Consider the following 16,346-nt stretch of genomic DNA (forward strand, 5'->3'; position numbering starts at 1 on the left):
AGTATTTCTTAATGCACAACACACTATAACTGCGTTGCTCTTTCTTAGTGTATGTCCTAATAAATGAATTATTTCATATTCCTTTACATTTAGAAAGGTATTCTTTCAGATTGGAAATAAGGTGTACATTTGTAACAGTGAGAGTAATTAACCACTGGAACAGCTTACCAAGGCTCATGGTGGATTATTCATCACAGATAGTATTAAAACCAAGATCGTTTTTTCCCCTAAAATGTAAGCTATAGCAATTATGTTGGAGAAGTTATATGGCCTAGAAGTAGGAGGTCAGGCTTAATGATCACAACAGTCCCTTCTAGGGTTGAAATCTGTTAATATTTAAAAAAATGTTATATATAACATTTAGAAAGAACAAGGAGTACTTGTGGCACCTTAGAGACTAATACATTTATCTGAGCATAAGCTTTTGTGGGCTAAAGCCCACTTCATCAGATGCATGCATGAAACTGAAGTTGTAGAAAGGGGTATTTACATTAAAGATATAATCCCACACATTATAAATCTACTGCCTTAATCATTTCTTAGCATCACTTATCTTGGGTCTTTGTCTCACAGTTTGAACCTCACATTTGGCCTTGGCTTGTTGAGGGTGATAATTATTTCTACTAAGATGTGCATTACAGAAAGAACACTTGGGAAACAAGCATAAGCTATAAGATTAGATCATTAGTCTTTAGACCATACTAAATAGATGGGAAAGGAATTCATTTGTGATCCTGTTGAGCTCAGACCTACAGCAGATCATACTCCCCTATATGAATGTGTTTTTCTCTTTTTCTACTGTTACTCAATGTAAAATTAAATTTCTTTCTAAAGCACTAAGGGCAGCCTCCTGGATCCTATGAAATATGATTACATGAGAGATTTTGTAACCATGGTTTTGTCTTGTGTTTCACTTATGATCAGGACAGTACTCTAAAATACAGATACAGTAGGAGGGAGATTTGGGAGTGGAGGGGAGTCTAGGGATTTGAGTAGGAGACTGGGAGTCATGACTCTTGGGTATTATGCCCTGATGCAAATGTTCTCTGCTATCTTGGTTACTCCCTCAACCATAAATGAAGAGAAGAAAAGCATTCCTGGAGATTAGGTGGCACTGGCCAAAAAAGGCAACTTTTACTTTATTTTCCTACTTTCAGTTTTGATTAACTATTTCAGGTACAGCACTGCATAGCAATAACCATATGAGAGCAAAACAACCTAACACATATAAGAATCTAAAAATACAATTGGGGAAGTAATAATAAAAGAAAGAAAAATGTGAGAAGAACATAAGATAAAATATCATGATACCTTTATTGCATTTTATATTGAATCCTTTTATATTTTATTGGAAAAATAAGGGGGTATATGGAATTAAGGGGTACTTTGTGGATATGTGAGCAAGGAACAGACCTGTAGCCACTGAGCAGAGGTTCTCTTAGCTTCTCTGCCTGTACAGGGTAGGCACAGGTCAGCTGGCTCTAGGTTCCTTCAAGCAGTGCAATCATCACCATTATGGCTGACCCAAAAGAAAGTAAGAAATTCTAGCCCCAGACCTAAAGGTTAGTTCTTCTGCAAATCAGTAAGTGCTTATGGCAGCAATGATCCTTTGCAATCCAGGAACACTGATGAATTCATAGATTCCAAATCTGAAGAGATCACTGTGATCATCTGGGCCAGGGATTTTCAAACTTGATTGCACCGTGACCCCCTTCTAATAACAAAGTTACTACATGACCCTGGGTGCAGGAGAGGGGGCAGCCCTGGGTGGGAGGAGAGGGGGTGAGAGCCGGAGCCATGCTGCCCCAGGTGGGGGTGGAGCTCAGGCTTCAGCTTCAGCCTTGAATCCCAGCAAGTCTAATATTGGCCCTGGTGATCCCATTAAAATGGGGTCATGACCACTGTGGGGTCCTGACCCATGGTTTGAGAACCGCTGATCTAGGCTGATCTCCTGTACAACAAAGGCGATAGAACTTTCCCAAAATAATTCCTAGAGCGTATCTTTTAGAAAACAAACAAAAGAATCATTATTTTAAAATGGCCAGTGATGGAGAACCCACTCCAGTATTTGGTAAATTGTCGCAGTCATTATTACCCTCACTGTTTAATACTTATACCTTATGCACAGTCTGAATTTGTATATCTTCAGCTGTCAGCCATAATGGAATGAAATAGCCATCCACTACCAGTGCTCAGTGTAGTGTAGATCACCATTCTTCCTGGTTACAGTGTGGGTGGAGGAAGGGTGAAGAAGTGCCCTTTATCCTCTTCCTCCATTATCACACATCCATACAAAATACACAGAATTTAACCCAAAGCGGGGTTCAGGATTGTGACACTGGCAGAACAACCAACCAGTGTATGAGCCATAGTAACTTAACAGGTTTCAGAGTAGCAGCGATGTTAGTCTGTATTCGCAAAAAGAAAAGGATTACTTGTGGCACCTTAGACACTAACAAATTTATTTGAGCATAAGCTTTCATGAGCTACAGCTCACTTCATCGGATGCATTTGGTGGAAAATACAGTGGGGAGATTTATATACACACACAGAGAACATAAAAAATGGATTTTATCATACACACTGTAAGGAGAGTGATCACTTAAGATGAGCCATCACCAGCAGCGGGTGGGGGGGAGGGGGAAGGAGGAAAACCTTTCATGGTGACAAGCAAGGTAGGCTATTTCCAGCAGTTAACAAGAACATCTGAGGAACAGTGGGGGGTGGGGTGGGGTGGAGGAAGAAATAACATGGGGAAATAGTTTTACTTTGTGTAATGACTCATCCATTCCCAATCTCTACTCAAGCCTAAATTAATTGTATCCAGTTTGCAAATTAATTCCAATTCAGCACTCTCTCGTTGGAGTCTGTTTTTGAAGTTTTTTTGTTGAAGGATAGCCACCCTCAGGTCTGTAATCCAGTGACCGGAGAGATTGAAGTGTTCTCCGACTGGTTTTTGAATGTTATAATTCTTGACGTCTGATTTGTGTCCATTTATTCTTTTATGTAGAGACTGTCCAGTTTGACCAATGTACATGGCAGAGGGGCATTGCTGGCACATGATGGCATATATCACATTGGTAGATGCGCTGGTGAACGAGCCTCTGATAGTGTGGCTGAAATTGTGGAAAGGCAGCATCACTTGCCCCATAACCTCAGCCGTGCAGAACACAATGCCATCTACAGCCTCAGAAAAAACTCTGACATCATAATCAAAAAGGCTGACAAAGGAGGTGCTGTCGTCATCATGAATGGGTCGGAATATGAACAAGAGGCTACTAGGCAGCTCTCCAACACCACTTTCTACAAGCCATTACCCTCTGATCCCACTGAGAGTTACCAAAAGAAACTACAGCATTTGCTCAAGAAACTCCCTGAAAAAGCACAATAACAAATCCACACACACACACCCCTAGAACCTCGACCTGGGGTATTCTATCTACTACCCAAGATCCATAAACCTGGAAATCCTGGACGCCCCATCATCTCAGGCATTGGCACCCTGACAGCAGGATTGTCTAGCTATGTAGACTCCCTCCTCAGGCCCTACGTTACCAGCACTCCCAGCTATCTTCGAGACACCACTGACTTCCTGAGGAAACTACAGTCCATTGGTGATCTTCCTAAAAACACCATCCTAGCCACTATGGATGTAGAAACCCTCTACACCAACATTCCACACAGAGATGGACTACAAGCCGTCAGGACCAGTATCCTCGATAATGTCATGGCTAACCTGGTGGCTGAACTTTGTGACTTTGTCCTCACCCATAACTATTTCACATTTGGGGACAATATATACCTTGAAATCAGCGGCATTGCGATGGGTACCTGCATGGCCCCACAGTATGCCAACATTTTTATGGCTGACTTAGAACAACGCTTCCTCAGCTCTTGTTTCCTAATGCCCCTACTCTACTTGCGCTACATTGATGACATCTTCATCATCTGGACCCATGGAAAAGAAGCCCTTGAGGAATTCCACCATGATTTCAACAATTTCCATCCCACCATCAACCTCAGCCTGGACCAGTTCACACAAGAGATCCACTTCCTGGACACTACGGTGCTAATACGCGATTAAATCCGATATAGATTTAATAATATTATTGAAGAAGACCTGCTCTTATGTGAATCTCTGCAAAGCTGCACGACTGGAGAAGAAATATTCAACTGCGTCAACAATTTTATCAGAAAGCATGAAATTAGTTGGGGAAAATGTATTGATGTATGTACTGATGGTGCTCGGGCAATGGTTGGGAAGATTAAGGGAGCTGTAATGTGAATCATAAGTGTGGCACCAGAAAGCACTAAGAGCCATTGTGTTCTACACAGACAAGCACTTGCAATTAAAAAAATACTAGCATATCTGAAAATTGTGCTCGATGAAGCATTACAAATTATCAATTTTGTCAAATCTCGATCACTTCAATCCAGGTTATTTAAAATTTTGTATGAGGAAATTGGTAGTCAGCACAAAACGCTTCTTTTACATACAGAAGTGAGGTGGCTATCCAGAGGAAAAGTGCTTTGTGAGGCTTTTTGAGCTTCATAGTGAATTACTGGTATTCTTCACTTCAGATAATTCAGGACCAAAATTTAATGACTGTCTGACAAATTCCTCATGGCTAATGAGACTTGTGTATCTTGCAGATATTTTTGCAAAATTAAATTAAATTAATCTGTCACTGCAAGGAAAGAATGTGACCATTTTTACTACAATGGATAAAATTTTGTCGTTAAAAAAGAAACTGGAATTCTGGGCATCTTCTATAGAACAGAATAACTTGGACTGCTTCCCTATGCTACATGAATTTCTGACTGGAATAAATTCTACAGTCCATGAAGAAGTTTCCAGCACCATTTTACAGCACTTATGTGACTTGCAGGCCTCCTTATTAGAATATTTTCCTACAATTACTGATGATAATGCTTGGGTTCAAAATCTGTTTGTAATTACAGCCAAACCAGTCGGCTTTACTGCACACAATTATGAAAGCCTAATTGACTTAATTTCTGATTCTGATTGGAAACAAAAATTTAAGGATCTTCCGCTGAATAATTTTTGGAGCAGCCTTATAGAGGAGTACCCTAATGTACCTAAACGTGCATTTCAAGTGCTCCTTTGTGTGAGACGGGATTTTTGTATTAGTTCAACAAAAACCAAATATAGGAATAGACTTGATGCTGCGCCTGACCTGAGGATTCAACTTCCCAGCATTATTCCTAATATCAAACAAATTTGTGATAGAAAAATGCAGAAACACCAATCCCATTAAATCCAAATTTGTATTCCTGTTTATAAAAATAGATTTTCCTAGTAAAAATCTAATTTGTTTGGTGTTTGTGAATGTAAAAAAACAGTTTTTTTAAAGTTGAACACTGTTTTTCATTTTGACTCTTGCACTTGATTTTTGTACTACTTTATACGCACTTTCCAGTTAGAAATTGTTAGTTCAAGTTATTTTAAATTTGTATTTTTGCTTTGTTTTATAAAATTAAATATATTTGAGCATAAATAAAGCAATTTTTTATCTGAAAACCAAACAACTACAAAATAATATTATAAGTGTTCCGTAATAGGCTAAAAAATGTTCTGTGACCAAAAAAGTTTGGGAAACTCTGCTGTAGGTGAATGTATATTTATAGTGATGCTGATTAGTAAGTCTTAATGTTAGCTAATAAAAGCTTCTTTTCTCTCTAGATGTAATTAAAATACTTCATCTTACCCTAGGGCATCACCATTCCCAACTAGACTTAGTAATTACCTTACCCAGCTTCTTTAAATTAAAAAAAAAAAAGATTGGAGACACTGCTCAGTTACACTGCCAACAAATATAGAAATCTAGGTAACTCTATCCTTTTCGGTAGGTTATAGGTTCAACTCAATTTAGTAACCCATTGCTTTATTTCACAAGGATTAGGCTATTTCATTTAAAGGTGGGGCAAAGTTAGACTGATAATAATTATTGGTATCAAGAGTAACTTGTACCCCTAAGCATTTAAGATCAATTGATACAAAATATAAAAGCTTGATGTATGTAATTTCTATTTTTAAATTTTCCTCCCCAACATAGCTAGGAATGTTATTTAGGAATTCTTTAACTTTAAAGCAAAAAAGGGAGTCATAAATTTCAAGAAATTTTATGAGGGAAGAATCAAGGCCTTTATGTATAAATATGAAATATTCTCTGCCAACAAGTTACCTTGCAGATCTTCAATCCCCCTTCAGTTCTATAAATCCACAGGTTATTACTTGTTGAAATTACCAATGGTTCCATTGAGAGACTTAATAGGAAAGAAAGAAAGGGCACCATGCCAGGCTGTATGACCTTATTCTGTTCTGTTTATTCTTTTGTAAGGATTTGGCTCATTTGAGAGTCCTTGTTTCTGGTCAATGATCGTTAGAGCTGGAATCACTGATAAGCTGGTTTAGGGGCTGAACTTTAAATATGGTGAGGGTACAGTGTTGAGTGAAAGACAAAGCAGAAAAGAAGTTCCCTCTCCTCTTAATAAAAAAAATATTTTGTTATACACAGATTCAGTGCTTACAAGAGGGGTAATATTGATTCCTAGAGGCAACCAGGGGTGTTAGCAGATTTCTGGGAGATGGCTCAAACTGGTTCTTTTTATAATATTAAGAGGAACCCCTAGATACTGAACGCTGCCCTTGTTGCTCATGACACCACCTGCGATAAGCGTCACATTTTTGGAGGCTTTTCCACAATTCTGGTTCAGTACCCCTGGCAAAAACATTTTGAATAAAGCATTAATTTCGGAAAGCAATTTTATTATATTTGGCGGGGAATTGCAATGTGCATAATGCCTGTATACATGTTGGAGTCCTGGTATAAGGAGAGGGATATTGATACTAAGAAATGCCTTTTACTAACAGGGATATCTGAGGGCTCCAAAAAATCCATTTTATGGGCAGACACAGAATGGCTGAGCAAGTGCAGAATGAGTGGGTGTGTAGTTATGAGGGAAGAAGGTGCATTTTCAGTGCTATGTGAGCAGGCAGTGGCAGTGGAACCCTCACAAGTCCAAGTGAGATAGTGGTGGCAGTGAGCATGTGGAAGCTGTTAGTCTCTGGACTCCAGCCCCCATTGACTCTACCCTCAGATACATAATTTTTAATGAAAATGCCAGCCTTCCTTGGAAAAGATGGAAAGACTGTGCCTGATAGGCCAGGTTTGTTGGGCCCAGCATCCCCAAGCCTGGGAGCTGCAGCATCACTGGATGTATGGACAAAGGCTTGGAGGCAGGCATTAGAAAAGGTTTTACTGCCCCATGTTAAGTCAAGCCCGTACTGAAAATTAAGGTTATTCTCTGGGAGTGCAGTTCCAATACCTGGGGAAGATGGGTTTGATGTAAAGGACTGCCTAGAGGCTCCCCCATCATGCATTTGGGAGAACAGACAGCTCTGGGGACATTTACTGTAAGTTCCTTGATGACAGATGGTGACAGTGCAAAAGTGTGATAAAGTTTTTGCTTATATAAAGAGAAACTTTTACAGTGAGCTGTCATGAAGGAAGCAGTGACTGCTGAGTAAATGGACTGGCCCAGACTGACCCAAATTATATGAGGCACTTATTAGTACAACCCAAAGTAGCTCAATCTTTGGTGAAGAGAATGACAGGAAAGTCCATCAAGTCACTTTCTGCTGATGAGAAGTCAAAGAGGAGGAAAAAAAGGCAGGCAGCCAATGAGGGCTGGGAAGTCTAACCATCTGAAACAGCCAGTGCAGCAGCCATGTGACCACCCAAGGCACTGATGGTGAGCATCAAAGAGGAACTTGCCCAACAAATGAGTGTCATGACAGAACAAATGGCTGAACTACAGAGTACCATCAGCCCATCTAAGACTTCAGGGCACAAGGAGCCATCAGCTGCACAGATCCAGAAAGACTGGCGTTTAGAGTCACCATCCCACCTAAGCATAAAGGGAGAGGACAATCCTTTTGCTTCAGCTGTGACCAGGATGGCCCCTGGGAACCCTTTAGACCCCAATAGGAGGAGAGATGTAAAAAGACTTTTTGGGAAATCATTAATTTCCTAACCCATGCTCCAAAGTCCTAGCCTTTGCTGACCCAAGCAAACCCTTTATCCTACATAAAGATATTGGAAGATTTGGGAGCAGTCCTTTACCAGGAAGTTGAAGGCAAACAGAAACTTGTGCCCTTTGATAGAAAGTCTCACAATCAGAATCCTCAGCTATATCATTCACAAGCTAAAGTTCTTGATCTTAAAGAGGGCTGTTATTGAAAAAAATTGAGACTACTTGTACAGTACTCAGTTTCAGATATGGACAGACAAATCTATTCACTTATGTCTGAACAAGTTCCAAGATGGATGCTACAGGTCAGAGATGGTTGTCTGATCTGTCTAACTACATGTTCAGCTTCCAGTGCTGATGCAGGAGAAGCAATGTAAATGTGAATGCATTGTCTCAGCATCCACAGGCTTCGGAAATTGCTGTGAGAGGTTTTTGCAGTACGAGCCATCAAGAGTCAGAGATCCAGGATGGTCTTCTCGACTGTATTGCAGAAACTTTGGGCATGTCCCTGAAAGAGTTCCATTAGCCTCAGTGAGCTGTTTTGTGTTAGACCTAGACTCAATACTGCAGACTGGTAAGAACCCTAACAGCAAAATAACGATATTTTGTGACACACAGCTCACTAAAAAGGAGAGGCAAAATCCAGCCATGATTATTCACTCTATCCCAGAGGGCAAACTACTGTTGAGAAAATGTTCTAAATGAAAACTCCTTCAGGGAGTTCTGCACAGCAGACCCTTTACTAAATCAATTAACACAATTAGTGCTACTGAAAGATTACAGAGCCCTGGCCATGTGGGGCTTCCTTGATAACTTTTGGATGTTTGGGAATGGAGAGACTCCTGGAACTTAGTAGGTTCTATTGGTCCCGGATGGCTAGGATGTTTGCAAGAAATGCAAGAGGTGCCTGGTGTCTTCAAAGGAAAACTCTACCCACTAGAGATGCATACCTGCAGAATATCATTAGCAGCAAACATTTGGAGCTGGTATGCATTGACTTCCTGTCTTTAGAAGCATCCAGAAAAGACGCTGGGAACACCTTAGTAGTGACTGACCACTTTACTAGGCATGTGTGTACATGTACTATACATGCCCAGAAGTCCACCTCAGTTACTTGAATGTTGTGGGAGAAATACTATTCAATGTATAGATTTCCAGCTAAGATCACTGACCAAGGAGAGGACTTTGAAAGTCATTTTCTGAAGGAAGTGATTAAGATGGCAGGAATTAAAAAGTCCAGGACAAGCACAATCACTCACAAGGTGATCTTTAGACAGAAGAGTTTAATTGAACTCTGTTAAATATGTTGGGGACTATACATCCAGAGCAGAAGTCAACTTGAAGCTGCCATACTGAATTTTTGTGCATACTTACGATGTCTCAAGAAAGGAACCTACAGGAGTCTAACTGTATTTCCCAATGTTTGGGTGAGAACCCCAGATTAGGAGGTTTGATGGATAGGATGATGAAGATAGCTAAGAGTGGGATACCAATATGTCAACCTGATTAAGAGAAATGTTGCGAGATGCTTATTGCTTAGCTATGGCTGAAGCCGATAACAACTCAGACAGAAATAAGCACTGGTATGATGCTAGATTGTATTCTCTGGAGCTCCTGCGAGGAGACAGAGTTCTGTTGCAAATGTGGGTGTTGATGACAAATGTAAGATAGCAAACAGATGTAACACATTACCTGGGGATGGAAAAACTAGGATATCTGCTGGTCTACAAGATAAAACCTGAGACCAAACAAGGTCAAATAAAAACAGTACATAGGCACTGTCCATTACCTGTGAGGGAATTAGTAGGAGCCCCATATGAGATGGTCCATAACATGGGACTTGGGCAGCAAAAAGTTGCTGGATTGAAGCCACCACCCGACACATACAGTGGGCCTCCTGGGGGCAAACCACCACTACCCAGCATGTCTGAGAGTGAGTCTGAAAGGAGGGCACTATCATGGTTTATCTTAGACTGGAGACCAGACTCTGGCCTCAGTCTGCTGGGTGTTCCTCTTAGAGGAGTACAGGGATGGTGTTTAGTTTTACCAGCTTTCTAGGTGGGGGCTGAAGCTGGTTCTATTTTATAAAGAGCAATCCCCAGATATTGAACCTGGACATGGTTGCTGCTGACATCACATGGCAGAAGGGTTACATTATTATTAATATTAAATTATTTAGGGTTGGTCAAAAACATTCCTTGAAATATTTCTCCCACAGAAAAATGGGGTTTCATTGAAATATTTCATGGAAAAAGATAGATTTCAGCTGAATTTTCTATCAGGAAAATCAAAATGAAACATTTTCTTTCAGTTTGCCAACCTGAAAATTAACACAATATTTTGTTTTTGATCATCATAAACCTGTGACCTCCTGAATGGCCATCATGAAACTATACTGCAATGACTTAGCAATAGGGAGAGAATGTGGTGCATTGTGGGAAATACTGTCTGGCTGGGAAGAAAAGCCAGGGGAGATAGGGGAGAATAGGGGCATGTGGGACCCAGAACTACAGCTCCTGAGTCATCACAGTGGCTCAGGGAGACACAGAGACTCATGCCAACCCAATCCAAAATGGAAGTTTTTGTTCTGTGTTGGCAAACATTGGGAACATTGACAAGTTTGATTTTGATTGTAAACATTGAAATGATATGTTTGATATCACCAAGCATGAATTATTTGGAACTTCCAGTTCTGCAAAAAGTGTCAATAGTTTGACTTTGGGGCTGTTTTCAGGCCAAAAACAAATGTTAAAATATCAGAGTTTCCTATGGGACAGAAATCCTGGTTTTGATCAACTCTAATACTATAATTATTTTGTGGTTACACCTACAATATATTGGTCATTTTCCTGACATATAAGAAGGGATTGTCTGTGCCCTGAGGAGCTCATTGTTTAAGGATATACAGACAGGGAGCGGTCAGATAAGAGGAACAACAATAGGCAATTTTCTGTACAAACCAACAAGATTCACTCATGGATAAAATTTGCTTCAATATATTGAAAGAAATAAAAAAAAGGAAACATGAATGGACCAAATCTTGGATCTCCATTTCTGGAACTGAATTTGCAGGGATGCCATTCTCTTTCTATTCAAGACTGTAATGTAAATTACTTGATACATTTTGTGTAGTTGGAAGATTTAGTACTTAGGTGCGAGAGGCTGATTAAACTCAGTGAAAACATTTAATTTGCCCCTAGCAATGGCGGCAACTAATAATAATAGAGTGATGTTTTGTTTTTTAAATTCACATTGTGACAAATGTTTTGCCTAGTTTGGTTTGATTTGTGTTCAAACTAAGTACATTTGAGAGTGATGATACTTATCAGTGTGGGTCAGATATGAATTAAATTGACTTTGCCATAGCACACAAATGTCCCCATTATTTTCTTTTCTCTTACGTTGTGCCAATATATTTCCATAATAAATCAGAGAATCTTTATTCAACAGGCCTACATAATATTTGAAATATGTAAGGGAAGCATCAAGTGCAAGGTGGTTTTTTTTGTTTTTTTTTTTAAAGATTAACTGAACGAAAGACTAAGAAATAATAAGGAAAGAAAAGCTTTCCTATGCTGGTCTCTTTAGTTCTCACAGCATTAAAAGAAAAGAAAAGAAAACTGACGTCTTGCTTGTTCATAAATTGAATAGATAGATTAACGTTACAGTTTAAATGAGGTCTGGTGAAATCCACTGCTACATTCAGGTTTTGTACTTTTTGGCACAGTTTGACTAATCAAACAGAGAAGTAGAAAGATAATGAATAATTCATAGGTACAGTGTCTGTGAAGTACAGAGCTATAAATACACTGAGAAGGGTTCCAGTGACACCATAATTAACAATGAGTGTGGAGCTTGACTGGTTTATGATGTCACCACAGTTCCAAAGTGTAATTATAACTTGCTCATCTTTTTCTGTTTTATTTGTTTTACCTTATACAGTGCATAAATCCTACTAAAATATACAAGATAAGATACAAGAGGCAATCATCCAATTCATCTCATTCTAACTCTATCTTCTACCTCGAATGCTGGTCTCTTGGCCTCCACTCTTCAAATGTTTTAGTCTTTCTTGTTTGTTTGTTTGTTTTTTCTTTCTAGCCTCCTCATGCTCTTCCTTTCCATCTTCCAGTAACACCCTTAACAAAATATTATTACTTGTATTACAGTAGTGCCCACAACCCAGATCAGGGTCCCATTGGCGCTAGGCATATTGAAGGGGACCAGATGTCCCAATTTTATAGGGACAGTCCCAATTTTGGGGTCTTTTTACTTATATAGGCCCCTATTACCCCTCACCCCAGTCCTGATTTTTCACATTTACTGTCTGGTCACCCTAAAGGGGACAGTCCCTGCCCCAGAGTGCTTACAGCTTGAGCAGACAAAACAGATGAAAGTAACTTATGGGGCTCTGGCCTCTTGTGCCTGACTACTAGCACAAAGGCAGTGGGGAGCAATCAGGGAGCAGGTTAGCAGCTCCCTGGTCCTAAGGGGCTGTACTGTTATTATTATTTGTATTACTGTAGCACTAAGAGCCTCAGTCATGGACCAGGAGGACCCCATTGTGCTAGGTGCTGTAGAAACAGAGAACAAAAAGATGGTCCCTGCCCCAAACAGCTTACAATCTAAATATACGACAAGAGACAACAGAGACCGATTGCAAGGCAGGGGGTACAAAGAATCAGTGAGACAATATTGGTCCACATGATAGGTTGTGGTATCAGCACACCAGCCGCCTAACTGCTGTCAAGTTTATTGTAGGCATCATGGCAAAGGAGAGTTTTAAGAGGATAACAAGGTAGTTTTGCAGATGTTTATGGAGAGCATCTCCCAAGCATACGGGGCATCATGGAAGAAAGCAAAAGGGTGTTTGTTTGTATATTTAAGAAATGCGCAGTGGAGACTGGCATCATGCAATAGGCAGGAACTGACAATTTTGGCGGTGGATGAGAGATGATAGGCAGGGTGGGGATAGGCTGTAAAGGGCTTTAGAATCATAGAATCATAGGGTTAGAAGGGACCACAAGACTCATCTAGTCTAACCCCTGCCAAGAAGCAGGATTTGTTATGACTAAACCATCAAGAGAGATGGCTATGCAGCCTCCTTTTGAAAACCTCTAGTGACGGAGCTTCTACAACCTCCCTGCACAGTCTGTTCCATTGTCCTACTGTTCTTACGGGTAGGAAGCTTTTCCTGAGATTTAATTTAAATCTGCCATGCTATAGTTTGAACCCATGGCCTCTTGTCCTGCCATCTGTGGCAAGAAAAGAACTTTTCTCCATCTTTGTTATGGCAGCCTTTCAAATATTTGAAGACCACTATCAGTCATGTCCCCTCCTCTTTTCCAAAATAAACATATCCAATTCCTTCAGCCTTTGCTTGTATGGCTTGCATGCCATCCCTTTGATCATCTCTGTCACTTGCCTCTGGATCCTTTGCACTTTCTCCACATCCCTTTCTATATATTGAGTTCACTTAGATTCATAGATTCATAGATACTAAGGTCAGAAGGGACCATACTGATCATCTAGTCCGACCTCCTGCACAACGCAGGCCACAGAATCTCACCCACCCACTCCTATGAAAAACCTCACCTATGTCTGAGCTATTGAAGTCCTCAAATCATGGTTTAAAGACTTCAAGGAGCAGAGAATCCTCCCTCAAGTAACCCGTGTCCCATGCTACAGAGGAAGGCGAAAAACCACCAGGGTCTCTCCAATCTTCCCTGGAGGAAAATTCCTTCCCAACCCCAAATATGGCGATCAGCTAAACCCTGAGCATTCACCAGCCAGATACTACAGAAATTTCTTTCTTGGGTAACTCAGATCCCATCCATCTAATATCCCATCTCAGGGGATTAGGCCTATTTACCCTGAATATTTAAAGATCAATTACTTACCAAAATCACATTATCCCATCATACCATCTCCTCCATAAACTTATCGAGTAGAATCTTAAAGCCAGATAGATCTTTTGCCCCCACTGCTTCCCTTGGAAGGCTATTCCAAAACTTCACTCCTCTGATGGTTAGAAACCTTCATCTAATTTCAAGTCTAAACTTCCTGGTGGCCAGTTTATACCCATTTGTTCTTGTGTCCACATTGGTGCTGAGCTGAAATAATTTCTCTCCCTCTCCTGTATTTATCCCTCTGATATATTTATAGAGAGCAATCATATCTCCCCTCAACCTTCTTTTAGTTAGGCTAAAGCTCCTTAAGTCTCCTTTCATAAGACAAGTTTTCCATTCCTCAGATCATCCTAGTAGCCCTTTTCTGTACCTGCTCCAGTTTGAATTCATCCTTTTTAAACATGGGAGACCAGAACTGCACACGGTATTCTAGGTGAGGTCTCACCAGTGCCTTGTATAATGGTACTAAAACCTCCTTATCCCTACTGGAAATGCCTCTCCTGATGCATCCCAAAACCGCATTAGCTTTTTTCACAGCCATATCACATTGGCAGCTCATAGTCATCCTATGATCAACCAATACTCCAAGGTCCTTCTCCTCTTTTGTTACTTCTAATTGATGCGTCCCCAACTTATAACTAAAATTCTTGTTATTAATCCCTAAATGCATAACCTTACACTTCTCACTATTAAATTTCATCCTATTACTATTACTCCAGTTTACAAGGTCATCCAGATCCTCTTGTATAATATCCCGATCCTTCTCTGAATTGGCAATACCTACCAGCTTTGTATCATCTGCAAACTTTATTAGCACACTCCCACTTTTTGTGCCAAGGTCAGTAATAAAAAGATTAAATAAGATTGGTCCCAAAACCGATCCCTGAGGAACTTCATTGGTAACCTCCCTCCAGCCTGACTTGATTGGGTCTTCATCAAACACTATTCTCTCTCTGATCTTTCCAACCATCAACTGGTGTTTTTCAGCACTGCTCAGCAACTGCACACACCCCTTCACTGTCACGTAGCCTTTCCAGGACTTCCAGACCATCAGTGCTGATGACTTCTTGTCTGCTCTCAGCCCTCTCCTCCTTACTCTATTTTCCCTTAATATGGTTGTTTATTCTCTTCATGGTCATCCACTGTTGACGTTTTGCCCCTTGCTCCCATCACAAAGTCTGCCTGCCAACCACCAATGCTGGTTCATCCCCATATCTGCTTCCTCTGCTCCTGCTCTCAGGCTGCAGTGCAACTCTGGTGGATATCCATTGACCAAACTGACTTCTTCTACTACAAATTCATTCTCTCCTCCTTCACTTCTACCATCTTCCTAGCTGAACAACTCTACTTCTTCAATTTATTTGCATCCAATACCCAAAATCCAAAGCCTCTTCACCATCTTTGACTCCCTCCTCAAACTCTCCCCGTTTCGTACCTCTATTCTTCTCTCTGCATAGGGTCTTGCTATTACAAGAGGAACTTGACCAAATACAACATGACTTTCACCACCCCCTCACCACTTTCCTTATCCCTTCCCCTCGTACTATTCTCTCCTCCTTTTCCTCTATCACAGATGCAGAAATGTCTCATTGGATCTCCTCCTCTAGCCCCTCCACTTGCCCCAGAGACCTCATCCCATTCTATCTGCCCCCTCCCACCGACTCTCATCCCCTCCCTTACTGTTCTCCTTAAGCTCTCGTTCTCCTCTGTCTCTTTCCCTTCACAGTACAAGCATGTGTTAGTTTCTCCCATCTTTAAATATCCCATTTCTTGATCTCACTTGCAGCTCCAACTACCACTCCATCTCCCTTAATCTTTCATCTCTAAGCCCATTGCATGTGGTATCTAGTCACTGTCGGGAATTCTTCTTTTCTCCAGTTCTGTCCTGGACTCTCTCCTAGCCTGCTTCTGCCCCTTACACTTTACTGAAACTGTTCCCACAAAAGTCTCTGATGATCTCTTCCTAGCCAATGCTCAGAACCAGTGCTCCATCCTCATCCTCCTTCACCCATCAGTATATGTTGCCTTCCATTACTCTGTCCTCTCCTGGTTCTCCTCCTATCTTTCTAATCACTCCTTCCGCATGTTCTTTGGAGGATCCTCCTCATCCTCCCTCCAACTTTCTGTGGGGGTTCCACAGGGTTCTGTCCTTGGTCTCCTTCTTTTCTTCCTCAGCACCTTATCTTTGGGCAATCTCATACACAAATACAAATAACTACCACTTCTATGCTAACAACTCATAGATCTCTCTCTCTCTCTACTCCAGGCACTGAAAGTGCTTAGAGCAGCTGCAGGCCTGCTCTGAGATACACAACATATCATAGCATAGGGTTTCTAAGCTCCCTTTTCCAGAGGAGGATTGACATAGGGGAGCTCTGCTCC

General features: G+C 40.8%; 1 pseudogene; it reads left to right on the forward strand.

The window, feature by feature from the left end:
- The first annotated feature begins 4,084 nt into the window (after positions 1–4,084).
- Positions 4,085–5,336, forward strand: LOC119858875 (annotated as a pseudogene).
- The last annotated feature ends 11,010 nt before the right edge of the window (positions 5,337–16,346 follow it).

Source organism: Dermochelys coriacea, chromosome 1, assembly GCF_009764565.3.
Source record: "Dermochelys coriacea isolate rDerCor1 chromosome 1, rDerCor1.pri.v4, whole genome shotgun sequence".
NCBI classification, from domain to species: Eukaryota; Metazoa; Chordata; order Testudines; family Dermochelyidae; genus Dermochelys; species Dermochelys coriacea.